General features: G+C 33.8%; 1 long non-coding RNA gene across 3 annotated transcripts in view; it reads left to right on the top strand.

Moving 5' to 3' along the window:
* Positions 1–27,890, top strand: part of LOC128247044 (uncharacterized) — a 141,711-nt gene that overhangs the window by 56,134 nt on the left and 57,687 nt on the right. Inside the window, exon 4 of one of the 3 annotated variants that reach the window (XR_008263475.2) lies at positions 9,491–10,889. The exons of the other annotated variants lie outside the window; for them this stretch is intronic. This is a non-coding gene — a long non-coding RNA (uncharacterized LOC128247044). Of the gene's footprint in view, positions 1–9,490; positions 10,890–27,890 lie in introns of those variants that run through there. 3 annotated transcript variants of the gene reach the window in all.

The raw sequence follows: 27,890 nt of genomic DNA, 5'->3' as shown, positions 1-27,890 counted from the left end.
CTGCTATACGGCAGGGAGACATGGATCGCGTACGCCCGCCAGGACAAACTGCTCACACCTTCCACCTCAGAAGCCTCCGACGCATACTCGGCATTTCCTGGCAAGACAAAGTAACCAATACTGACGTTCTGTCTCGTGCTCGCCTCCCCACCATACTCACCTTGCAAAGACAACGTCGGCTGCGCTGGCTTGGCCACGTTCGCCGTATGGGAGATGGTCGGATCCCAAAGGATGTCTTTTTCGGAGCGCTTGTCGCAGGGTGGAGAAACATTGGCCGCCCGAAGCTGAGGTACAGGGACGTGTGCGAGATGGGCATTAAGGCACTTGGCATCAACAGCAATTCTTGGGAGGATCTCTCAGCCGATCAAATCAGCTGGAGAGGCACTCTTCACAAACAACTGCAGACCGGCGAAGGGAATTTGAAGGTGGCGGCAGCTGAAAACCGAGCCTCTGCAAACGAGACTACCACTCTCGCATCGGTCTCTACAGCCACTGGAGTCGTTGCAAAAACTAAATAAACAACTCAACGGACGGATGACATCATCCATGGTGATCCATGACCGACGGAGGCCTAAGAAGAATATATATTATATTTATAGTATTTAATGCAATATTGTAATATAAATAAATTACTGGATTGTCAATGAAATATCTCTGTATTTTTATTTATACATTGATTGTAATGAAACAATTCAGGAGTCATTGTAACTCAGTTGTAACTCTGACTCAGACAGGATTTATGGCATTGTTGCAATAACCTAGCGTAGTAGTTTTAATGGTGCATTGGGGCAGCTACGTGATACTTACATTCACAAGGCTAGTAATGCTGACAAAGTAGCAAGTACGCAGAGATCTTTAAAATAACAGATGCGTACTATTTGTAACGCGACACAATATCTAAATAAAACGACATCTCAGTAATGGCCAAACACACACCTATTTGCAATGAAACTACTCTTACAGTCTGTAATGAAACAACTAAACAACGGTAGCAATAATTACCAAGATTTCTTGTCTATTATTCTAGAATGATAAATTATCTGTCGTTCTAAAGTTTACTTGATCATATTATTATTGTTTAATCGCATTAATGCGTTATGTTATAGTTGTACAAGAGTGTGGTAGGTGTGCGTACGCACATATGTATATACTTACATACAAAATCATATATACAATTTTAGTAACGGGGAAGAAAAGTATGATATATGTGTGTATACATACACACACACGCACACCCACACATATATATATATGGTTAATTAGGTTATATATGTATATATATATATATATATATATATATATATATATATGTATATGCGTGTGTGTATATGTATGTGTGTGTGTGTATGTATGTATGTATACACACATATATCATACTTCTCTCCCCCATTACTCAAATTGTATATATGATTTTGTGTAATTTTTGTGTGTGTACGAAATATATACTTATATATTACATATACATATAGCTTTGTATGTATGTCTTCATATATATATGTGTGTATATGTATGTATATAGTAAATCCAAAAAGAAACAAACACAAAATACAACAACGCGAGGGCGTGATACATGTAATGTATTAGCAGACGTTCAGGAAAGGAAAGAAAAATAGTTTAAAATTTCGAGCAGATGCTTTCCATCGCAAACAGTGGTAAGTCCAAAAGACAGCTCAGAAGATCGCGTAGATGAGCTCAGCAAGCCAACTTGCTCGGAGAGGAGTAATACTCAATGAATTCGGAAGAGTTGAGAAAAGCAAGCAAAATTCTTATTTTAATTAGGTTATATTCTTGTCACGGCTTGAAGACGAGCAGGAAGACGGTAAAGTATCTAAAATATATGAAGGAAAACACATATATATATATATATATATATATATATATATATATATAGGCGAGAAAATTGGTTTGGATATATTATATATATATATATATATATATATATATATATACATACACCCACGCATCTAGTTGCGTGTATATGCAAATGCATACATAACTGTATATACATACACCTCCATGCATAGGCGTGTCTATTCGGTAAGAAGCTTGCTTCCGGGTTCAGTCCAACAGCGTTGCACTTTGGGCAAGTGTCTTCTACCATAGCCCCGAGCTGACCAAAGCTCTCTCAATGGATTTGATAGACATACACTGAGAGAATCCTGTCGTGTACATGCGTGTGTGTTTGTGTGTGTGTATGTGTGCGTGCGTGTGAATGTGTGTGGGGGATTGTGTGTCTGCATTTGTCCTCCCATGATCGCTTAACAACCGTTGTTGATGTGTCTACGTCCCCGTAACTTAGCGGTTCGCTAAAATAACCCGATAGAATAAGTACTAGGCTTAGAAAGAACAATGCCCGGGGTCGATTGATTCGAGTAAAGGTTGTGCTCCAGCATGGCTGCAGCCAAATAACTGAGATAAATAAAAGAATATAAGTATACATACGTACACACGTATATACATCTATATGTACACATGTATTTATGTATAAAGACAGAGAGATGCGTGTGTGTGCGCGTGTGCATGTGTATGTATCTATAGAATATACTTATACACATATTGTAACTGAAAGTATATTTCTATACATGTGTATACTAACGTGAAATGGTGATGACATTTTATGTCGTTCTGTAACCGCTCACTGCTCGTATTTACAGCAGGCCAAAACAAACACTATTGAGATGACAACTTGAAAAATATGACACACTTCTTCACAGTCCTGGTTTGAGTGCAAGAAAGGTCTTTAAGGCATAGGATCTGTTCTTTTTATCTCGGGGTACAGTTTGAAGTCATCTGCGCATATTCATATATTATTATCGACGGAAGCAGTTATTGTAAAGAATATTAATTTTCACATCAAACGTAACCTCGATCGGTTGTCTGACACGCCAAATGCTGGGGTAATCATCTTGCGAAATCATTTCATTTAAAGTTTGAATATCAAAAATCTCAGATTTTTGCGGAAGAGGAATTTCGCCATCTCTGACGGATGGGATTCTTGTCAAATGATTTTGGAACAAATTTCGCTTTTAGAAGCAGTCGGCCAACGGATTCCTAACCAAAATTTTCGTCAAAAGCTTTCAGTTTCTTTCTGAATTTGACATTACAGCTGGGTGCAACTAGTGTAAATAACATTAATTTGCACGTCCAAATTCAGTTGGGGGTATTCTTCTTAACGCCGTCGTCTGTTGCCCTCATCTTCAGAAATTATAACGCGCAGGCTTTTGTAGATAAATAGCGAGATTTCGGACAAGCATTCTATCTTCCGGTGACTGTTATTGAAGAGGAGGAGGAGGAGATTACACTGAAAGGAACAGATCCATCTGCTGGTGGTGTTGAAATTTTCTCTGCCAATATATTTGATATATTCTTAGCAACAAACATCTTTAGAGTATGATTTCTCAGGAAGATTACTGCAACTTATTGATTTTAAAATAACATATCGAAGTTACGTTCGGGCTTCGTATAGTATTTCGTATCTATATACATACATACACACACTCATATATATATATATATATATATATATATATATATATATATATATATATATATATATATATATATATATATATATATATATATATATATATATATATATATATATATATATATATATATATATATATATACATACATATATTCGCCATAATAGATCGCTAGTCACTACACATTCTTTATTTTCTCTACTTGTTTCTTTCTGTGTTCCTTTCTGTAGAAGAGCGTAGGTTCGAAGCGTTAAAGGCATTTTCAATACCCGAGCCTTAAGTTTAATACATCTGTTTGGTGTCTACACCACCTGTCTTCGTCTTTTGTTGTTGTTTTCTTTTGTGAATTCTCCATATATATAAATATATATATATATATATATATATATATATATATATATATATATATATATATATATATATATATATGTATATACATATATATATATATATATGTATGTACATATATATGTATGTATATATATATATATATATATATATATATATATATATATATATATATATATATATATATATATATATACATACATATATTCATATATTTTGTCGTTGAACCTATTTTAATTTGAAGCGTTGCAACTGTATCTGATTGCTCGCATATCTATTATGCAGGTACATATCCTTTGATTTCTACTACAGTTCTGGTGTGCCATTGTTTATCGTTAGAATTTTGGTACATTTGACCACTAATGCATATATTTGTAAATGTTTATTCATTTATACATATATGCATACATGCATATGTGTGTGTATTTGTGTGTGTGTGTGTGTGTGTGTGTGTGTGTGTGTGTGTGTGTGTGGGTGTGTGTGTGTGTGTGTGTCTTTCTGACTGTGTGTAATGCGTTCCTGTCAAACTGCTGCACATATCTTGAGAGCGCCACTTGATACATAAGGAAATGTTTCTCAAGGAAGTTAATGTTTATTGACAGGAAAAATTTTAATGCAGATGTCTGCGAATGGGAAGCGTAAGCGGACATAATAATTGCATCTCCGAATGCTAAGTGCGTGGGTAAACTTTAGTGACAGTTATTGATCAAGGTATATTTTCGAAGATTGTTGATCTACATCAGAGGATATGTAATAAATGTTTCATCATTACAACAATAGAAATGGAGGCCCGTTAGCAATTCAGTGACAGTTAAGAATAAACAGCTGCTTTATTATATAATGTTTTATCTGCGCGCAAATCGATTAGAAATGTGTTAGTACCCATTCCCCAAACAAGTGTGTATAGCTCAATTGTAAATTTAGCTGTTGCACAAATGGATTTTTGTACTCTGTTTCATTTTGATAAAATATTTCACATTAAAATCGTCGTCTTGTGATTTAATCCATACTAGTAGTAGACATACATAGCAGAGTGGAAGACAATATCATGAACATATATTCAAGGAGGGAAGCTTCACTTTGCATTCACATTAATGAATAGAACTGTACGGTCGCATACACCACTAACTGAAAATAGGAGTTAGGTGAGTTAAATTGACCAGCTTTAAAAAGGACTCCAGCATCATATAATCTCTTTATATACGTCAATATCAAAATATATGCTCACGAACATGTAACACAATAATTATCACTTATGCATAGTGCTCACGTTACGTCGCATGTTTATATTACGTAGTATATAGATTCGCCATAAATATCAATGCTTATCTTTCACTTCTTTTTATACATATATATATATATATATTGTATTACATTATTTATCTGTTTCTTTATCTATAAATATGTACATATGTGTGTGTGAGTGCGTGTGTCTGTGTGTGTATGGATGTATGTATGCATCCATATATGTATTTGTATGTCATTATTCAGTTTTCGTGCCAATAGAAAAAGAGCCACTTTCTAACCTAGATCCAATGTTTCTTCACTGGAATTTAAATCTCAGCACAGGTAATTTTGTATAGATTCATGTATACGTGCAGATTTGAATGTTTTGTTTTATTTATGTATTCTCTTTCATATAGTTGCATATCTAGACATATTCGTATACTGAAAGGATAAACCTCTTGAATGTTTTACATACTTTTACAGTTACAGTGATGAATTTGATCTGTAGCCTTAGAATCAGCTTTCAACGTTTTTGTTTTGAGAAGCCTAATTTCTCAAGATTGCTATTTAGTGCGTTAGATATCCCAGTGCCCCAATGATTATAAGTATAAACCTGAACAAGTAATCTAGATAGAGTAACTACATATTTTTCAGTAGCAGATATTCTCTTTTTTCCTAATCTTCAGCTTTATGTTAACATCCGCTGGGCAGCTGATTACCACACTGTACAGAAGTCCTCATATTTATCACAAATCATTATATCAGGTCTATTGTGTTTACATTTTATTGAGGTTATCACTGGGACATTGCACCTGTAATCCTTTTTATTATGAGTGGCTATAAACTCAAACCACACTATGGTTTCTAATTTCTTTGTCCTCTGGAGTATCCTGACTACGGATCTCGTTATATAGTGTCCTAGCTAAAAAGCATGTCTCATCAGTAGATAATACAGTAATGACATTTTCGGACAGCTGCTTATGGGTGATATCTTCGGTGTTAACTCCATAAAGTCTGCATTAAAATCTATGTATGCATGTATGCATGTATGTATGTACGTATGTTTTTAAATATGGATAGGTGGATGCATGGATTAATATCGTTACTAATTTGATGGCAGAGATCAGAAACCTTAATGGAGAGTGTTTTCATACTACCACGACGCGTTGCCTGATTTATGAAGGGAACCACTTAAAACTTTTGTTGATTTAGTGTCACAAAATGTTTATATCGCTTCATTTGTGAGCTAAGACATGTGTATGTGTGTATGTATTTGTGTTAATGTATACATACATACATGTATATACGCATAGATAGATTTATATACGTATATAAATATATATATATACAGTTATATATACATATGTATAAATGCATATATATGTAAATATATATATGCATATATATATATATATATATATATATATATATATATATATATATATATATATATATATATATACATACACACACACACACACACACATACATATATATATATATATATATATATATATATATGTATGTATGTAGTCGTGGTTATTTGGTAAGACACATGCTTCCCAGCATCATGGTTCCGAGTTCAATCCCACTGCGTGGTGCCTTGGATAAGCGTCTTCTACTATAGGTTCGGGCAGAGCAAAGCCGTGTGAGTGGATTTGGTAGACGGAAATTGAAAGAAGCCCATCGTATATGTATATATGTGTATGTGTGTCTGTGTCTGTGCGTGTGTGTTTGTGCATGTCATTGTGTGTGTATGATCTGTTGAATGCTTCTCAGACATTATATATCACTTAGTTAGGTAATATATTGCATCAAACTATATATTCTGGAAATTTCCCGATTACACGTAAATTGGAACAGAATATCAGTCATGTAAAGACGCTCACGTAATGCATTTTTTTAAACTCAATTCTGACAATACAAATGTTGTGAATGGATATACTTTCGTTTGTCGGCTATCTATTGCAGACAGAATTCTGTCTCATCGGCTTATGAACTTGCAACGCATCTCGGAACATTCATATGCCTTTGACAATGCCACGCTATGTCACATATATTGGAAACTAAAAAAAATCAGTATTGTGCTCATAGTGGATTCAAGAAGATCAAAGACGTTGGATAAATTGCTCTGCAAAAGATTTCACTGGTTTTGACATTTCCATCATATGGGTATTTCAATCTAATTGATTACTCTATGAAGACGTATTTACACAAATGAACGTTTGAATAGGATGCAGATTAGATAAGGTAATTCAGGATTCTAATAGGTTTTCTAGGAATCCTTGTTTATTGTCTCAACTAGTCCCAAACTGTCAACATTTGTGAAAAGATTTTAAAATATTTACACGCTTACATATACGAATAATGTTGTCCAGCAATAACCACTGCAAATACTGCATTTGAACAAGCGGGCAGTGGTGATATTGGCCTTCATGTACAGAGTGCTGTCAAGACCATAGTAGCTTGCGACTTAAGTGCAGTTTACAAATCCCATGCGAAGAAATCGTTAGTATTACCTTCCTTTTTCAAAAGCAATACCCGAGTCATTACAAACGGGATTATGGCTGACGCAAGGCTTCTGAGTTCATTTATAACTATGAATTTACTATCACACTTGTTGTGTTTATACACACAGACAGACACAGACACAGACAGACAGACACAGACACAGACACAGACACACACACACACACACACACACACACACACACACACACACACACACATCTGACTATGTGTATGCTCTAATCAACTTTTGTTTATTTGTAGATTGGATTATATCTTTCATTTAAATTCCAGCACTCAGTGCGAAATGAATTCCGTTGGAGTTTGTATATGGCAGTCGTAATAAAATCTAATAATCAATGCGATTACATATAATTATTTCGTCCTTTGACCATTCATTTCCTTTTTCTTTTATTCAAGCTTTCATTTTATCTGAAGGAAGAATACCTCCCTGAACTCCTTCCACTAATTTCTACCACTGGCCAGTTGTGGCCACGAATGTCCCACGTAGCGGGTAGGCTTATCTTCACAGCTTGTCCTCGGCGGCCTCTTGATCTTATCTATTGTTTTGATGTCCATTCTCTCATTCTGATTGTCCATCTATTGTCTCTCAGTCACACAATGTTGCCAGCCTATCCAGATTTGTTCATTTAGCAGTCAGTATATATGCTTGTTTTTATAAGTGTGCCTGCTCACTCACAAAATTAGATTTATGTTTCATGCAGCACTGATATTCGTGAAAACTCATCTTGTAACACATTATACTTCAAACCGAAATTATATATCATTTTAACCCGGTATTATGATATGTGAGTGGAGGCGCAATAGCCCAGTGGTTAGGGCAGCGGACTCGCGGTCGTAGGATCGCAGCTTCGATTCCCAGACCGAGCGCTGCAAGTGTTTATTGAGCGAAAACACCTAATGTGCCACGAGTCTCCGGTAGGGTGTGGTGGAGAACCCTTTTGTACTCCTTCACTACAAGTGTCTCACTCTTTCTTCCTGTTTCTGTTGTACCTGTATTTCAAAGGGCCAGCCTTGTCACACTGTCACGCTGAACATCCCCGAGAACTGCGTTAAGGGTACACGTGCCTGTGGAATGCTCAGTCACTTTCACGTTATTTTCACGAGCAGGCTGTTCCGTTGATCGGATCAACTGGAACCCTTTACGTCGTAAGCGAGAGAGTGCCAACAACAACATGATATGTAATAAATCAGTGATTATTGTCAATATTGTTAATTATTTTTTTGTCACTAAATAGTTTTATATGTATATAGGATTTAAGAGTAATTCGGTCACCATAAATATTTTCGAAATAGCGGATCATTAGATTTTTATGTAACTTAGGTTTGGATAAAGGGCCAGAGCCCATGGTCTTCATTCGTTCTCAGAGACCGGAGTCGCTATGATGCTGTCTTTATTTATACGTTCTCAATCAATGTAAAATCAAATTTCAACATATGGTATCAGTATACTGTCTGCAGTGTCTATTCAGTGTAATTAGATATGATATCAAATAACAGTTTAGGCAACCATCTGAAAGACTACGTAGTGTGGTAAGTAAATGAGTTATGTTTCGTATTAGGCTGCAATTACTCATTTAATAATAGGTGAAGAACATTGCAAACTTTATAATATATATTATTCTATACTAGGTTTAATATAATATAATATTTGATTTTTGTTATAAAATATAATTTAATATTGAATGAGATATTACTAAATGCCTTTACTTGCTGTTCAAATGAAAATGTACATATTGATATGTTGCGGTCTAGTGGTGTTTACAATATTAGTCTGTCTACTCATTGAGTGATTAGCCTAACACACTTTAATATTCGTTGTTTTGAATTGGTTCTATATGAAGATAAATATGTGAAGTTGTTAAAAGTTGTTTTCATTTGAATTTTTCTATTAATTTCAGATAGCTTCGAAACACTAAGCTGATAATTTTCGACACAATAAATGAAAAAGTTTAATGTAAGAATGAGATAACAATAATTCAAATGCATTTTGTTTTCATAAACAAATATTAAATAAATTAGGTAGAAAAATTAAACATAGCAAAACGACTAAAAAAAATTATATGACTTGGATATTAAAAGAAAAATCTATTTTAGTGAAGCATGTAAATACAACTGAAATTGTTTAATGTTATATTAAAATCTAATATTATATATTAAATTTTTCACACGTTCACTTATATTTGTGAAATATACTTGCCAGTAAAAAGCAAGAGGAACAATACAATTTTCTAATAATGGCTCTAGTAAAAGGCGTGTATACCAATGCGTTCTATAGAGCAGGCAGAAAGTGGAATATTTCAAATTTTAATATCTTTATATATGTTTTTCTTCTTGCAATTTCTGAAGAAAGAATATTGTTAAACATTTATTAATTGCAAAAATGTACCATGAATATCAAAAGAATGTTCAACCAATGATCGTTTTCCTTATAATATTAAGGTTTCACTTAATATTTTGAAACGACTTTGTTAATAATAAATAAATATAAAAGTTCTTGAAGCAAATATCCAACACGAAGTTAACTAACTGATATGGCGTCAATAAAATTTTCCCAGATTTAAAATACAAATAACCCGAAGTTACAGACTCAGTTGAAATTATTTGTATGCTTCAGCGTGAAGTTATTTGTATAATATTGAAAGTACTAACTTTGTATATGTCAAAATATCCAGATTCTCTCGATACAAAATATGATGTATCCTTTTTGTTTTGCAGCCATTGCATTTAGGAAATGCTAACCATTAATGAACATAAAAAGGAATAAATATAAACTATTTTATGTACTATGGTACATCTTCGTAGAATTTGCTGTAATTTTAAACAGTAATTCCATAAACACAAATTACACTGTGCAACACGATTTTTGTACTCAAGTAACAATTATTATTTCCTGTTTTCCTACCCATAGAAAGTATGAAAAATGAATAATATTTCTTTCAAACTGCTTTTGTTATATTTATTCAAACCATTAAAAAATGCCTCTCGACACAGCTATAATGCTCCTTCACTATTCCTGCCTATGATCAGAGATGCACACATTGTCAGCCACAAAGAGACATGCGCAAGTGGAAAAGGTCAAGCAACTGACAACTAAATCGATGGTATTGAGCAGAATGTTCGCTACAACGATATTTCTGCTTCAGCAACTTTGAGCAAAATCTGACTGAAATCCAATGGAAAATAGATTGGTTTCAAAACATTGATCTCCAGGCGACAAAAGTAATGTTTGAGGGGAATAATAGTTATTTCTTTCGATTTCTAGACAGAAGAAAATAAGAAATAACATTGACTAACCAAAGCCAGAAAGACATTGTTATTATTTTCCAATGGTATTATTTAATTTAGCTTTGCATATACAAATTGTCTATTCAAATGTACTCGGTAACTAATGTTTTTACTGTTCCACTACAGAATATTACGTTGGTGTTTTACTGTAGTTACTAATTGTGTCTAATATCCAGTTATGATATCATCGTGGAATAGTAATAACATATAACTCATTATTAATTTCGTTGTAATTACTTTCTAATCACTTACGAGCCTTCTTCCTCTACAATGTGATTAGAAGATTCATATGTTTCAAGAATTATAACATATAAATATTTAATTAAAATTAAAGCTTTCTCTGGAATTGATGTCATATTTGCTTAATATAGTATGTCAGGTGATAAACATAATTGGTGCATGCAATGTAGATTACACAGATTTACACAATTATACCTAATTATTCTGAATTATTGCCCAACACATTATTCGATCAACAAAAATGGAAATTTTTATTAAATGTATGCTGAGTTGTAGAAATGTTGTATGTTACATACATCTCTTCAATAATACGTGTGTGTGAATGTTTATATGTTTGTGTATGTGTGTTTATTTGTGTGTATGTGTGTGTATGTGTGTGTGTGTTTCTGTGTGTGCGTGTACTTATATACGTATCTATTTGCGTGTGGTGTTCTTCTCCGCAATTTCCGTCTTAAAATTGTAATACAGCACAAACATCACAAAGAAAGTATTATCTAGTCTCACGTCGTTGCAGATAGAATCTCATAAACCTGTCGCTCTATCTACGCAATATATATTCGTACGTTATTTGAAATGTACGTTCAAATTTGAAATAGAAATGAATAGAATCGTGGGCGTAGCCGTGTGGTAAGAATTTCGCTTTCCAACCATATGCTTCGTAGTTCAGGCACACAGCTTGGCGGCTTAAGCAAAAGTCGCCGTATATATGTGAAGGGGGTGTATGTGTGAAGGGATGTGTGTGTGTGTGTGTGTGTGTGTGTGTGTGTGTGTGTGTATTTATGTGCACGTGTTTTTGTCTTTGTATTTGCAGCCGACCAGAGCTTCACATGCAACCTAACGATTCGTTAAAAGGGCTGCAAGGATAAACATCAGACTTTAAAATATTAATGCTTATTTTAGTCGACTCGTTCAACTATATGCCATTCATATAATTTTCTATTATTATGTCTTTCGGTACGTGATGGTATTTCACTAATTACCTATATAATGAATATCAATTTATTATTTATATATACGGATACATTTTTTATCATACTTCTCTATGATTTAGCAATTATCAAAAAGTAGTTTTGATTCCATGGTTATATGATTACTCTTGCTTGCACATAGAGCAACAATGTTACAGCACACCCATTAAGTTATGTGTATCTACAAAAATATATAGAAAACTAAAGTGCAAAAATTGTCAATCATATTCCTGCCACTTAAGCATATTAATTCATCAACTGCATAAAAACCCCTAACTTTTAGAGCTACTAATTAGATATACATCAATCAATGGCGATCTTGTACTTATTATTACTCGACACAAGGATTTTTTTCTCTGAATTCTATCAAAACATTTGACATAGTTCAGTTTTGCCTTTTAATGAATACACTTAATGTGACGAAGACAAAATTTAAGCGCATCTGTTTTAATGACATGATTCGCTACTGTTGTTCATTTGTTAGAAATCAATGAATATATGATAGCTTAACATATCTAGGTAACATTGATTTGCTGATGATTTCCATTTATCCGAAAACATCATTTTATTGGAAAAAATAACTCATTTCTATCTAAAATATGTAATGAGAGAACGAAAAGCTAATGCTGAGAAAATTACTGTACGCACAAGATATAATTTAGATACACTGCGATGTCACGTGGATTTATTAACGGCCATATTTTTTCTCAACTATAACTTATAATTTAAAGAAAGAACAAGGTTTAATTGATCTCATTTCTATATCAATATTGCTTTCTTTTGCCGAAATATAAAAGTTTTGACAAATGTATGGCATCAACACAGAAACAACTATTGCATTTAACGTATCTTTGACAGTTAATTAACACAGAGTATCTATGTGCGAATGCATCAACTGAAAAAAAAAAATGACATGACTGTGAAAGACCTGTTTGGGATTCGCTTATTTAAACTGTTTCTGTCTATACTTTTCGTCCTTGTATTGAAGCGTGTTACGAGTTTCATACTCGGACACATACATACACTCACACATATCATAAGGTAGGAAATGTAGAGTGATCGTGTGTGATCTGTACACAAATGCTCATAGTTGATTATCACCTGATATAATTCTCTCCCAATATTTGGTCTAATAAAATAGATTGTAATCAATTTTGCAATTTCAAAACGGAATTGCAGCGCTTTTTAAATACTTGCGATTTGAAATTTGGGTTTATTTTATGTATTATATAAACACGCATAATTGAATTTATAATTTATTAGACAAAATTCAAAGATTCATTCAGGTTTCATGAAGGCCATATTTTCGAAGTCATTAATAAACCATTTTGTGTAAACTGAAGCTTTGAATTAAGAGTAAACAATGAAGTGTAAATGTTGCCATAATGTCAATATATATACGTATATATATATATATATATATATATATATATATATATATATATATATATATATATATATATATATATATATATATATATATATGCATCAAGAGTATTCGACAGTTTTCACCGAGATGCACCCCTACAAAATCTTGGGTCTATGAAATCCCGATGTAACAATTTCTTTAAGTCTCTCATCAGGACATTATAGTGTTGCATGAAGGTGAGCAGCAAAAATACCAATATGTTCAAAATTGCTGTCAGCGTGAGACATGGTTGCATTTTATAGCCCTTTGTCTTTCTGATGGCGATTGATTTCATTACGCATATATTGCTGAAGGCAATATCATTTCGTAAGTAACGAAGAGTTCACCAACAATCGTTCTGAGAATGCGTGGTGTAATATTCTTTATTATTTATCCATTTGTTATCTTCCTTTTTCTTCTGTTATATGGAGATGAAGTATAGTTCCAGTTTGTTTCTGATTAAACACACGGATTTTCTAAATATTTTCAATCGTTATCACACTTATAAGGATTTCACGCATAATGAAACCTATAATACGTTATCTCCATTGTAGAATGCAATACTATAATTCATATATTTTTCAAAAGTGTAGGATGCGCTTCACGGGTGATGCGATTACTTTTATTGGCTCAGTCTACCAAACTAGGTGTTCACATTGACGTTTCTCTGCAGATTTAGTTCCTTTTGGTACGGGATAATTTGCATTGATTTCTTGTTCCGATTTTGTATGAATGCTCGGTTTGATGTTTCATCGTACTTACAGAACAAAATGATCTTTCTAATATTCAATCAGAGTGTTCTAAAGAATAGTTTATTTAGTTCTCCTTCCTTGGCACTCAATGTAATTTTTAGTCCAAATATATATTTATCATTTAAAAATAGATTTTTTTTTATTTGTGTGTACGTTTTCCTCTGTTCTTTTAAATATCGTTCACTAAATATGTTTCGTCCTCTTCACTATATTCCTAATATTTCAGTATATTCTACAAAGAAAAAAGTTTTATTTTTCTAAAACATACGACGATGTCTTTCGGCAGAGGGTCTATAACATCTTTGTAATATATATACACATAGAGTATTGCTCCTTCATGGTGATATCAACAGAAAAATAAATAAATAAATAAATAAAGCTACTAAGGTGGCTAGCCATTTATCACTTTTGAAGTCGAACGCCACATCACATACGATAACGTGGGGAATATCGCAAACTGCACATCACATGTTAACAGATGAAAAAAAAATTAAGCTACATGTAGCTGAAATAATCAGTTCACTTTCAGACCTAAGAACTCTATCACACTGCTGTATTTTCGACCCAGAATTTTCAGCTGCTGTAAGCATTTGGCTAAGTTCCTGTTCACGAATAGGAAAGTACTACCCTCTCTGCTTTGAACTGTTGTACAGCAGATTCTGAGCTACAATCTTTCCAGCATTACATTATACGGTGAAAGGGGAAGAACTCTAATTCTACCCTTTTACATTTTACTCTTTTCTTATTCGTTTTCCGGCTTTCAAAATGGCACATTTTATATCTAGTTTTTCTCGTCTTTCTTTGCAATTTCTTTCATTCTAACGTCTTCTTATCTTTCGATTGTAATGTCATGTAGACATTGCCTGAAGATTGCGTTAAGACACCAGACAGGCTACAAATACTGTCTCGTATGCATTAATTGCAGTAAGGAGAACAATTGTTCGAACTGCATATATATATATATATGTGTGTGTGTGTGTGTGTGTGTGTGTGTGTGTGTGTGTGTGTGTGTGCGTGTGTGTGTGTGTGTTTGTGTGTATGTGTGTGTGTCTTTGTGTGTGTGTGTGTGTGTGTGTGTGTGTGTGTGTGTGTGTGTGTGTGTGTATGTGTGTGTATTGGTTGTCTACTCGTTATACAGAGTTTGACCACCTCCTGCACATACATTTTAGCACCATCATGGCGTCTGATGTAGCTTTTTAAACCAGACAATGTTCTGAAAAGACACACAGAGATTTTACCTCTGATTTGGACGACTGATACCTGCAGATAAGTTCTGCTCTTTGTGGATCTTAACGTGTCTTTTGAGGCCTCCGTTGGATTTGCAACCTTCTGGCATGCACTCCGTTCAAAAGTGTGCACCGAGAAAGACTTTCTCACTTCCCGAACGTTAAACTAATACATCTCTTTGTTGTTTGTACACCTGTCTCCGTCTTTTGTTTTGTGTTTTTTTATAAATTCCAAATATATATGTATGCATATATATATATATTCATGTAAGTTTTATATATATATACACAACTTACTTGGAAACGGATGCGTGGCGTTCGATCATGCAATAATAATATATAAATAATATATAAATATATGCATATATACATGCATAAAGAACAAAAACAGAGAACGAACGTTTTTAGAAAATGAAAGAAACAAATAGTGAAACGAGACAGGCAATATAAAGAACATTCCCTTCATCAGTTGTCCCCTGTTCTATCTACTCCATATAAACAAACTTGAGGAATGTCAAATTTTTGGTTTACAAAGAAGAAAGTAAATGTTGAACGCAGTACAGCTGTGAGAAGAGCAGCGTACGAGTATGTCCTTATTCTCTTATAAGAAAGGAAGAAAGAAAACTTGCCAACAGGTAGCTACGGAATAGAAACTAGCAACCCTCAAACACCGGCCGTGCTTTATCATTAAGCTAAAGAAATATTTTTTACGTCTTTTTACAAATACCCAATTTTTTCTCTACTGTTCTTACAGCGATACGGCGTTCGTAATTATTTTCTTCCCTGTACTATATAGCCATACATAAATATATGTGCGAGTGTGCGTGGATGTGCTCGTTTAGGTATGTGTGTATATATATAAATATGTGTATACATATAGTAAAATTCGTGTATTGTGTAGGCAGTAGTTTGAAGTGCTCAGATAAACGCCCGGGGCGCAGTATATAGAAATGTTGAGGATAATTCAAATACGTTCACCAATTTATATAAACATATGTTGCGCCATGGATCGATGAATATCACTTTTTGAATATGCATACGTATAAAACATTAAAATATTAAAACATTAAATATCTATGAATACATAAATATATAAACATTCACGATAAATCTAAAAAATAGTCGAATAAGATTAAGTTATAAAAGTTTCGATATATGAAAGTATAGCTGTATAAAGATATATGTAGAGACATTTAGAATTGCAATCGTATTAAAAGGCGTTGTAGAACGGCGTTGTAAAAAATACTTAATAATAAATATGTTTTACGAACAGGTGAATAAAAAAAGGTTTACGAAAATAGAGAATAAAGAAAAATCATAGCATTCAGATTAGATGTTTCAGAAAATATAAGTAACTAATCCAAGAACATTGGTAATTCTGTCTAGATAAACTGTTGGTGGTAGTCCTCTTACGGCCTCTTTCAACTATTTAGATGTGAAATATTGCTGCTGTATGCAGGAAGAGAAGAATTCATTCCTGATATTCAGGATGATATACAGTTTTTCAGTGATACAGAGTTTACACTTGGCACCTCGTAGTATTTATTTTCTGGTTTTAGCAATGATGTTCCACTTTATCTGGGGGTTACTTATTACAGCTTCTGTCAGTGCCCATATATTTGATAGGGTTGCTGCGCGTTTTTCTCTCTGAATTATGCCATGCGTTGTGTGTACTTTTCCTTGAACGAGTTGCCCGTCATTCCGATATACGTCTTTGGTACTCCGTTGGGATCCGAGATGTTGGACTTGTGTACAAGTTCTTTTTCTTCACATTTGTTGTCTAGAGGGCAGCGGGTTGGAGATATGTATGTATGTATGCATATATATATATATATGTATATATATATATATATATATATATATATATATATATATATATATATATATATATATATATATATATATATATATATATATATATATATATATATATAACATACATACACTCACACTACATACATACACACACACACTTATATATGTAAAGGCAACGTCTTTTGATGTACATGTTTCGACATATTTTCTTGCCATATTTATACGCCGTCGTATGTCTTCCCAGAGTAAACAGAACTACCAAAATGTGTGTATTATTATCTCCTTGTTTTATTTATTTCTTCTATATTTACAAGAGATAATATCATAGCTGAAAATTATTTATGTTATACAAGTAGTGTTAGCATGCATTTCTAGTTGATTCGCAAATATCCAATAAATTTGATTTACACCACGTAGTTTACATTGAATTCACGATTATTCCTGCACACGTGTTAAGCGATCTATTAATCACATTGAAATATTCTTGGTAATTATAAATTGAGGCTTGATGACAACCAATGGTTGGAAGTTTTGCAAATATTTTCATCTAAATCTTCAAATGGTTTATTTACCCTCCACGTTTAGATATGCTGTACACACATAATGGCCTATCAAGGAGACATTAATATATCTTAAATACTAAGAGACATTTGAATTGCTGATTCGCCACCGTACCTATATTCTCAGTATAACTACATATTACACGTATGAATGTGATGGGCCATGAAGGCATACACGCAGACGTAAACCAATATTAGTGGTTCCAGGTTTTCATTTCATTGCTCTTAGAAAATATATGATTTCATAAAAATCTAGACTACTTTATTCATCTGCCAGTAATATATTACTTGATCCACATCAGTCATCTCTTTATTCAAAATGATATATACATAAAAGAATAGTTGATCCCCAGTTAGAGACAAAGAATGATATAAGATACTGCTAGACTATAAATTGAAGGAATCTAAAAAAGAAGCATTATATTTACACTGTGCAACACACAGCAGGTTCAATCATGAACGTCATATCAGAAACATGAAGGGAGGAAAGTAGTACTGTTAATGTGGAAGAGCTAATAAAGCTGATGATGTGAGGAAGAATGAGACACATCTCTTGTCCTGCACAACGCAAGTGGAAGTTGCAATAGACTTATGATAAGGATCATAAGGCCGAGGAAGGAGACAACTTCAACAACGACAATAATAATCATTCTAAACCAGTCCTCATTTCTACAGACCAAATACAAATACATACCAATGATAATATATCCCTGCTACAAATAATTAAGGATTTTATGCAGTATTATTACTGATAGTTATGTGGGAAAAGTGTAACGATTACTGCAATATAACTACAGAGTTTTTTCACAGTTCATGATCAGTTACATGCAAATTACAGATGCAGCCGTTACAAGATGAAAGCATTGCAGTGTTATAGGGTCATCAGCAGAGAATGAGCGCCATTTCGGGGCATTCTTTTCGACGCTGTTATTACGTTTTAATGACTCTTGCCAGGTCAACTGACAACTAGGTGTCACTAAGTATGCTCCTAGTCATAGTTTTCTTATACTTTCAATCTACCTGTCTGCTCTCCTTCCTATGTATTTATCTAACTTTTTTTCTCTCTCTCTCTCTATTTATATATATATATGTGTGTGTGTGTGAGTGCGTGGGTGTGTACATGCATGTATACGCTTGGGTTTGTGTGTCTGTGTGTGTGTGTGTGTGAGAGAGAGAGAGAGAGAGAGAGATGTAGAGAGACGGGAAGAGAGAGATGTAGAGAGACGGGAAGAGAGAGATAGAGAGAGAGAGCGAGAAAAGGTGCACGTGTTTGTCAATAAACGTGTTAGAATTTACCAAAATGTTTGGGCGCTGTGGAAATTTTCTTTGCTGATTTTGGTTTAACAACTATCATCAGAATTTCAGGTATGTTAGTTTGCAAAATCTGAGATACCTTATAGAAATGAATATCACTGTTTCATACCTCCTACCAGTGTGTACGCATTTAATAAGATATGCAGATCTCTCTGTCTCTCTGTCTCTCTATCTGTCTCTCTGTCTCTCTGTCTGTCTCTCTGTCTGTCTCTCTCTCTCTCTCTCTCTCTCTCTCTCTCTCTCTCTCTCATATATATATATATATATATATATATATATATATATATATATATATATATATATATATATATATATATATATATATATATAACAAAAATAATTTATCCATAATTGTTTTATAATTATATGTGTGTACACATACACACATATATATATATATATATATATGTGTGTGTGTGTGTGTGTGTGTGTGTGTGTGTGTGTGTGTGTGTGTGGGTGTGTATGTATACTCTTAATTATAAAACAATTATGAATTAATTATTTTTGTTTATACATATACCCATGACTTTTCCCTTTTTAAGGTGCGGGTAGACAAATCAAAACACACGCCAGGCATTCCATACAATCCACAGCTCTAAGAAGCGAGCCCCGTTCTATGCTCAGGTCAAGCCATAGGACTCAACCACCAATATCAGAAGCGGGGGCCCGACAGCATATGCTGGTTTATCCGCTGCACATCATGTTCGTTCCTTACCCCTTTGAGCAACATCAAATTCACTCATTCATCCACAAACACTCTCCAAGCTTTCCTATCATTTGTAAACTATCTTGCTTCTCTCACCCTAACACTTGTAACCACCAAAGATTTCCTCGCTCCATCAATCCACAGAAACCGAGGTCTGCCTTTGGTTCTGCTACCTACCACTTCTGCCTTCATCACCCTCGTAACCATCCCCTCCTCATCCATAGAGAATGTAGGGCGTGCGTTTGGGTGGGTGGTGAATTTAGTGAGTGGTTTGATGTGAAAGTGGGGTTAAGACAAGGTTATGTGATGTCTCCGTGGCTGTTTAATTTATACATGGATGGTGTGGCGAGAGAAGTAAATGCTAGAACATATAGTAGGAAAACCCAAATGGTGGGAGAAAACAGAGAGAAATAGAAGGTGAGTCAGTTGTTGTTTGCTGAGCACTGGTGCCGGATTCGGAAGTGCAACTGAGGAGATTGGTAGTAAATTTTGGAAGAGTATGTGGGAGGAAGAAAATTGAAAGTGAATGTAGCTAAGAGTAACGTGATGAAATGTCCGAGAGATGGGATGGCTGGTAAGATGGATGTGAGTATAAATGATGAGATGTTAGAGGAGGTGATTGCTTTTAAGTATCTAGGATAACATGTAACAGCGGATGGTGGGATGTCTGAGGAAGTGGGATACAGAGTGAGGGAGAGGAGCAAGATATTTGGAGTTGTGAAGGATATGCTGAGAGATAAAAGATTGAGCATGAAAGCGAAATGAGGTGTGTATGACGGCGTGATTATGCCGACAATGTTAAATGGTGCAGAGACGTAAAAAGAAGAGATGTGGAAAGAAGGCGACTATATGTTTTTGAGATGAGATGTCTCAGGGCTATAATCTGTGTGACAGGGTGAGGAATGAGGAAATGCGAAGGCGAGCAGGAATGAGTGGAAAACTAACAACCAAAATGGATACACGAATGTTGAGGTAGTTTGGCCATATGGAGAGGATATATTAGTACTTATTGTTAATATTGATAAGAACTCAATGTGCATCATTCCTGCACTATATTGAATCACTTGTTCCAAATGAAATGCCTATTCATTTTCCTTTGCCATGAAATTATTTTTATGAATTTCAATATTCCAGATATTTGTGAAGAAATACTATTACAATACTTTATTTACAAATATTAACCTATTAACAGCTATATGCTACCGTCCTGGAATTTATGCATATGCGATATTCACACAGTATAAACATACAGAAACACACCCACACATATGAGTATATATGTCTGTATGTATTTATGTATGCATGCATATATGTGAGGATTTTTGCATACAGAAAGGCGAGTACACGCGTTTAATTTTGTATACGTGTTTGTGAATTTATTGTGTTGTGTGTATGCGTTTTTTTTTAATTTACATCTTATCTATCTGTTAAAATTTAATGAGAGTATAGATTTGTTTGTACTACATGTAAAGCATATACTTCTTTTCCTTGCATGCAATATACAGTTGTAAAAACCGAAAACATTTCGATTCATTTTTCTCCTATCTATTAGTTATTTCATTAAAACAATGCGTAGTTCCATTCCCATCACCACTGTGCGTTAAATAATTCATAGGAAACAACGTCTTAAAATATTCATTCTAGTTGCAAGTCAGTTTTACCTTGCTGTATTCCCTTAGTACGACAGCTAATTTGTTACATATATATTATGGTGAAAAACAATTGTCATATTTTAACTTATTTTCACAGCTTCACTTGTTTCCTAAACCAACTATTTACCAAGAGGTTTTATTATTAAAATTTTAGAAGCTTTAGAAGCTGTGTAACACTCAATTTACTTTAATTTTTAAGCATTCTTTAGGTATTTGAAGAACGACAATTATGTATTATTGAACAGGTTTTATCCCATTAATGTTTAAGCATGAAATTTATTTTTCACTTTTGTATGCGTCAAAATAATTTAGATAAAAAAAAAAAAAAACATATCACATGGGTTTGTACAGAATGTAACAAACTCCAATATTGCCCATAGCATTTCTTTAGATAAGTATGGAATTTAAACATTTCCCAAATGACAAGTTGGAGAAAGTAATATAAATCATTTTCTTTGATGGTGACAAAAATATCCGTAAACTAAATTTCATGAAAATGAAGATACGCGGAGAAGAAAATATACATACATATATTTATACAGACATAAAATCATACTTACACATATTTACTGGCACATATGTTTATGTATACATATATAATGTGTGTGTGTGCTTGCGCTCTTGCGTGTGCGTGTAGGTGTGCATATGTATATCTATACGCAGGTATATGTATATGTATGGATCTTTGTATGTATATATGTATATATATATATATATTAATATAAGTAAAAGAGCAGAAAACAAACAAATGCTAAAATAGATAATAGAAGCAGACAAGGTAAACATCCTACTGGAAAAGTGGAGAAATAGAATCGATAACAAGAATAGCATGAATGAATGAACAAGGAAGGGAATGCACCAATTGAATATATAGGAAGGATTATAATATTTGCATGACAACTTTGAATGAAAAACGAAAAAAAATAAGGGTGAATAAAAGCAAGAAGAATGGATGTGTATATATGCTGAGTCTGACCACCTCTCATACCTACACCTTAGCTCCATCAAGGTGTCTGCTGCGGATTTTTTACCCAGACAATGTATTGAAAAGACACCCACATAGATTGCATATCTGATTTGGAACGCCAAGAGCTGCAGTTAAATTCTGAGGTATCCGTTAGATTCGCAGACCTTATGACATAAACAACATTGAAAGGTATGCACAGATATATAGGTAGAATTGTTGGTGGATTTTCGTTTTTTTATGGGTCTGCAAATGAGATTTGGACCCAGGAAAAGAAAGGCATGGTCTGTGGCATACTGTGCACAGAGAAAAGAGCACTGAGATTCACCTTTTCGATCGCAACATTCTTCTTTAAGTTTCTCTTGAATCTTGCATGTGTTACCTGGCCTCGTCAAACGCTTTCCTCTACTTCACACCTTTGTTCGCCATCCTGCTCGATCCGATAAAAAGGATTTCTATGACCTTTGGATCCATTCCAAGTGACTTCATGGTAGTCCTTATGCCGTCCTTAAGCCTCTATTTAGGTTTAGATTGATTGCGTTTCCTCTCTGCAAGCTCACCATAAAACAGCTGTTTGGACGTGCGTTCATCCGCCATTCAAACAATACGGCCATACCATCTCATTTGGCTTTTCAGAATCATTTATTTAATTGAAGTGATGTCTGCAGAGGCAAAGACGTTTGTGTCTGGAGTAAAAAAGACCAATTAAATTTTCAAAATGCAGTGAAAGCATTTTTGGTGAAATCGTTCTAACAATTTAAAATGTCTTTCATAACACGCCCATGTATATATATATGTATATATATATATATATATATATATACCAGACAAGGTATATAAATAATTACTACATCACTTTTTCTTTATTGTAGTAAATTTGAAGCAGATTCCTTTACTAATCTAAATAATTTGTAAGCCTGGTGTACTAACAAAGAGTTTATCATGTATTTTGCCCGAATTGATAATGTTGTGCCTAATAATTCTGTCCTTTGATGAACCTCTGTATGAGTACAAATTTTGTATATAAATGTACCGCGCACACAAGGGGTGGACCCTTTGTTTATATTGGGAAGACGGCTGATTCATTTAAGAATCTTTATCGTATCTATGTTGCCAGCTTTAAGACAATCAATAAGAGACAGTCAACATGTTTGGCAGATTTTGTATGGCGACTGAATTAGAATAGAACGAAATACAGCATTAACTGGTCCATAGTAAGATATGCGAAACCATACAATATAATTTCCAGGAGATGCCGTCTCTGCTCCGAGGAATCCCTGTCTATTCTGTGGACTAACGAGAAGATAGTTAATAGAATTTCTGAACGACTCTCGAGATGCCTACACGTATATAAATGTACTTTCTTACAATGCAATGAGAATGAATTTTGAGAAACGGATAAATTAACTTAATTTACTTCAAGGTATATATGACTTAGATTTTCTTTTAACCTCCCCATTCTTATAAACACCAAGTAGATAACTAACTCGCTTTTTGATCAGGAGTGCACTAAATCTCACATGTGCGCATGCTCACATTTTTGCGGATGCTCGTATAAGCGAGTGTACGTGTGCCGTGCAGCTTGCCCGACGGTGTTCATAGATCCATACATGTTAACGGTTATTTTAAATAAATTTCCTACTGGATTGCGTGTTCGTTTGTCTTTTTGCTCTCTGTGATTTTGTTTTTGATCCTCCGTCTGGCTGTTTTTCTCTCTACAAAACGAATGGTATTTATTTATCACCCGATGCGATACCTCTGCAACACCGGATGATCCTGAACTAGTTGTTGAGTGTCCCACACAAGAGGACTCGATGCTAGATGCGTCGAAACAATTGTAGCGATTAATGATAAATTCTCGTATATTCCACCAATCTTCTGTCTTTCATTTTTCACACGCGCACACACGCACACACACACACACACACACACACACACACACACACACACACACACACACACACACACACACACATATATATATAAACAATAGACCCAGTAGAAAAGGTTAGCTATTTTATTCAGGTTATGTGCTGCGTTAATTACATGTGTTTTGAAAAAGAATGTATATCCGGTAAGATAAATGATATTCAAAGTCCAGTACAGAAGTTATTCATGTTTTATTTTAAAACGTAATTCGATTTTGAACTTTACCGAAACAATAACCATACCATAAGTTCAGTCACTGCTGAAGAAATCGAATTCATTATGGTGCTAGTACATTTTATTAACCGACCAATATTTGTATGCGAAGTTTATTGATTAGTCGCTAAAACTTAATAAAATTGGCTGCATGCTAGATAGGTGCATTAAATATGGAAATCCGAGTGCCTACAACAAAAGTGCAGTTATATCACAGGCAGTTACATATAATTCATACCTTTAACGAAGGTCGTTCTTGGAAGCGATTGAGCTTGTAGTCTTCTCGTTACAAACTTTACGAATTTATTTTGCCCATGACATCCCAAAAGGTTTCTGGCATGGTTTGATACGACGAGCTCGCACTACACGTCTATACTATAGGCATAAAAGCCTGGAGCTGACGTGGCCTACCAGGAATTTTCATGTGTGCACAAGAGGATGATGATCTCTCCTACCCAAAGTATTCGGTCAATGCGGCGTTAGTTTTGACGGAAAAGTATAGTCGCATACTATTTGTACGCACCTCTTCGCTAGACTCCAGGTTATCTTTACTATACCATCAATCATTCTTAGCCTTTTTTCCATTACCATGTATCTTTCATTGTCGCTTTCTTCACCATTACCATTGTTATTGATTTTAATTAGATTGAAATGCGTAATAGTAACATTTTATGTAACTGGGATATGAATTTTGACTAAAAATGTAATGTTATAAAGTGACAGTTTTGATTCTAAATATACAGTAAAATCTGTCCATTTATTCCAGTTAAATTCTCTTTTCCTTTCATTTGAATGACAACGCTAATAAGAAAGTTCACAGATAATCTATTGTTGAGTAACCATTATTTAAATTCCTACGTTCGAAACTCTGGTAGTGCAATTATGATAAATCATAGCTTGTTGCAGTCTCCAACAAATACTCCATTTACATCCTGTTGTTTCTTACGTTAATTTTCCGAAACGGATGGTGTACATTTAAATAATTCAATTTTTTCTTTATTTGATTTTTCTAAAATCCTATGAAGTTTTGTTATTTACTTCGTGCTTTTGAGATGGTTATCGGTGTTTAATAATTAGAAGTCTAATTTTCTAATGTACATAATAACGATGTCTATGGAATTAAACTCAATTTCAATGATACGTAGTTCAAAAATTCTGTCCAATCTAATCAATATAAGGCACCTAATCAATATAATGTACCGTGAGAAAAATGTTTGGAAAGAGAGACTGAAATTTTATTAATTCTTTATTTTAAAGACCGAAGTAAACATTCTTTAAAAGGGAAAAACTATCCAAAATTTTGCCAAATGATTCAAGATAAAATAAGAACAGTACTAAAAATTTTAAATATAATTCCGATAGTTCACGTTGTCTGTTGAAGTTGCATATTTTAATTTAACTCATTAGTTTTATTAGATTTTGTAATGATTCTATTTAAGCCAATTTTGGGGAGCCATTCTCAAGCATTTTTGACATAATGTTATTCGTAAATTGGATTGCCGTTAATTGTTGTGATGTGACTCCCTATTGAATAGTGCTTTTCATAGGGGTGTCCATTATTGCATTTGTAGCACTTTACTATTGTAGCCTCATCTTTTATAGGACAATTTCTATAACAATATGGGCTGGATGTGTAACGGTAACATTCATAATTATAATTAAATTGATTAATTCAACTAACCGTATAACCTCTATTAAGATCGTCGTAGTTTTGGTTGATTAATGAGTCCCATAAGTGTTTATCTTTTTGCTCGATTTTCAGACAGCCCGGAAGTGACTGCTTAAGTTTCTTTTCTTGATCAAAATACTGTTTACGATTGCGTTTTGTACACGTCATTTCATTGATATTATGGGGTGTTTTCTCTTCGTATACAGTTTATCGCTTACTATTAGGTAAGTTTCATTAAAGATAGGCCACAACTTTTATAGTACTTTCAAGCATTTAGTATTTTCCAGACGCTTGTGTAGTGAAGGAGTCGGCTATTCTAACTTGTGTATTTCTGTCAGTTTCATAGCATTTTCTATGAGACATTTCTTTATAGTGGAGTGCTATTGGTAATTATCCTTATGGGTGAGTTGTTTTGTGATAAAAGAAGGTTGCGTCTGAAGGATAATTAATTATCAAATTTTTATTTTAGTTTGATTGGTGTGTTCGGGTTGGACTTAATGTGCTTTTTTACAACAGAGAACGAATTCTTTTCAGCTTTTCTTTTGTAGTTATTGTCATCTTTTTTGTTTTTAAATTCCAGCTCGTTCTTATAAGCTTTATTGAATAGTGTGTATGTTTAATTAATTCCTTTAATGATACTTTGTCTTTTCTAGTTCATTGAGTCTCGTCATGAACTTTGTTTCCTTTAGTAATGCTGGTAGTTTTTGAAGGCTGTCCAGCATTTCCGCTAGCTTTATTAATCCGACAGATAATCAGTGAGATGTTACTAGTCGATAGAATTCCTAATTTGTTGTGTGTGAGATGTGATTTTCCAGGAGGTTTGGTTTTCTCCGCAAAAGTACATTTATCTACCATGTATCACTTCCATATTTAAAACTGAGGCACATTTCCCACACTAAATATTAATGCCTGGAAGTAATTTTTTCAAGCAAAGGTTCAAGGGATTTTCTTCGTTTCTATATATTATATTTTGAAAGAGGAGAGAGTTGATTGGATATGCCAATTGATATCTGACGCTGAATGTTTTCAGTAATATTTTTCCAGTTATTTTTCTCAACAAATGGCAAGAAAGCTTAAATATTGCTATATTATAGCTACTGATTAAATGTTCAAATATTATGTACTTGTAAATAAATAAGTACTTTCGCAGATTACAAACTCGTTTATCCAGCGGGAAAATACTTTTCATTTTCGAATATATCTGGTAATAGTTTTTCTTATACTAATTACAAATTTGCAGTGTTAATATTATTTTACGATAAGGAGTGAACGGCCAATCTTAATGTACTGGAATTCCAAAACCAGTGCGGCGTAATAGAGTTTTAAACAATTAAAATCTGATTCATATATTTATTTGATGAACGAAATATTAAATAGCATTGGATTTTAAATATTGTTGCTAGGAAATATATTATTGAGGTTATAACTTAATCTGTTCGTAGAGAAATATTTTCGTGAAGTTATTAAGAAATAACGAAGAGACTAATGACGTTTGCTGAAGGCCAACCAATGCCGACGAATATCATAAAGGCCAAAATAGACAAATCCGAGAAGAGTGCAAAATGCAGAGTTAGTAAATCGGAAGAAGAATCCACTA

Source organism: Octopus bimaculoides, chromosome 2 (genome assembly GCF_046866305.1).
Source record: "Octopus bimaculoides isolate indiv1 chromosome 2, ASM4686630v1, whole genome shotgun sequence".
NCBI classification, from domain to species: domain Eukaryota; kingdom Metazoa; phylum Mollusca; class Cephalopoda; order Octopoda; family Octopodidae; genus Octopus; species Octopus bimaculoides.
Note: the sequence above shows the minus strand (reverse complement) of the source record. Positions and strands in the feature narration are given on the sequence as shown.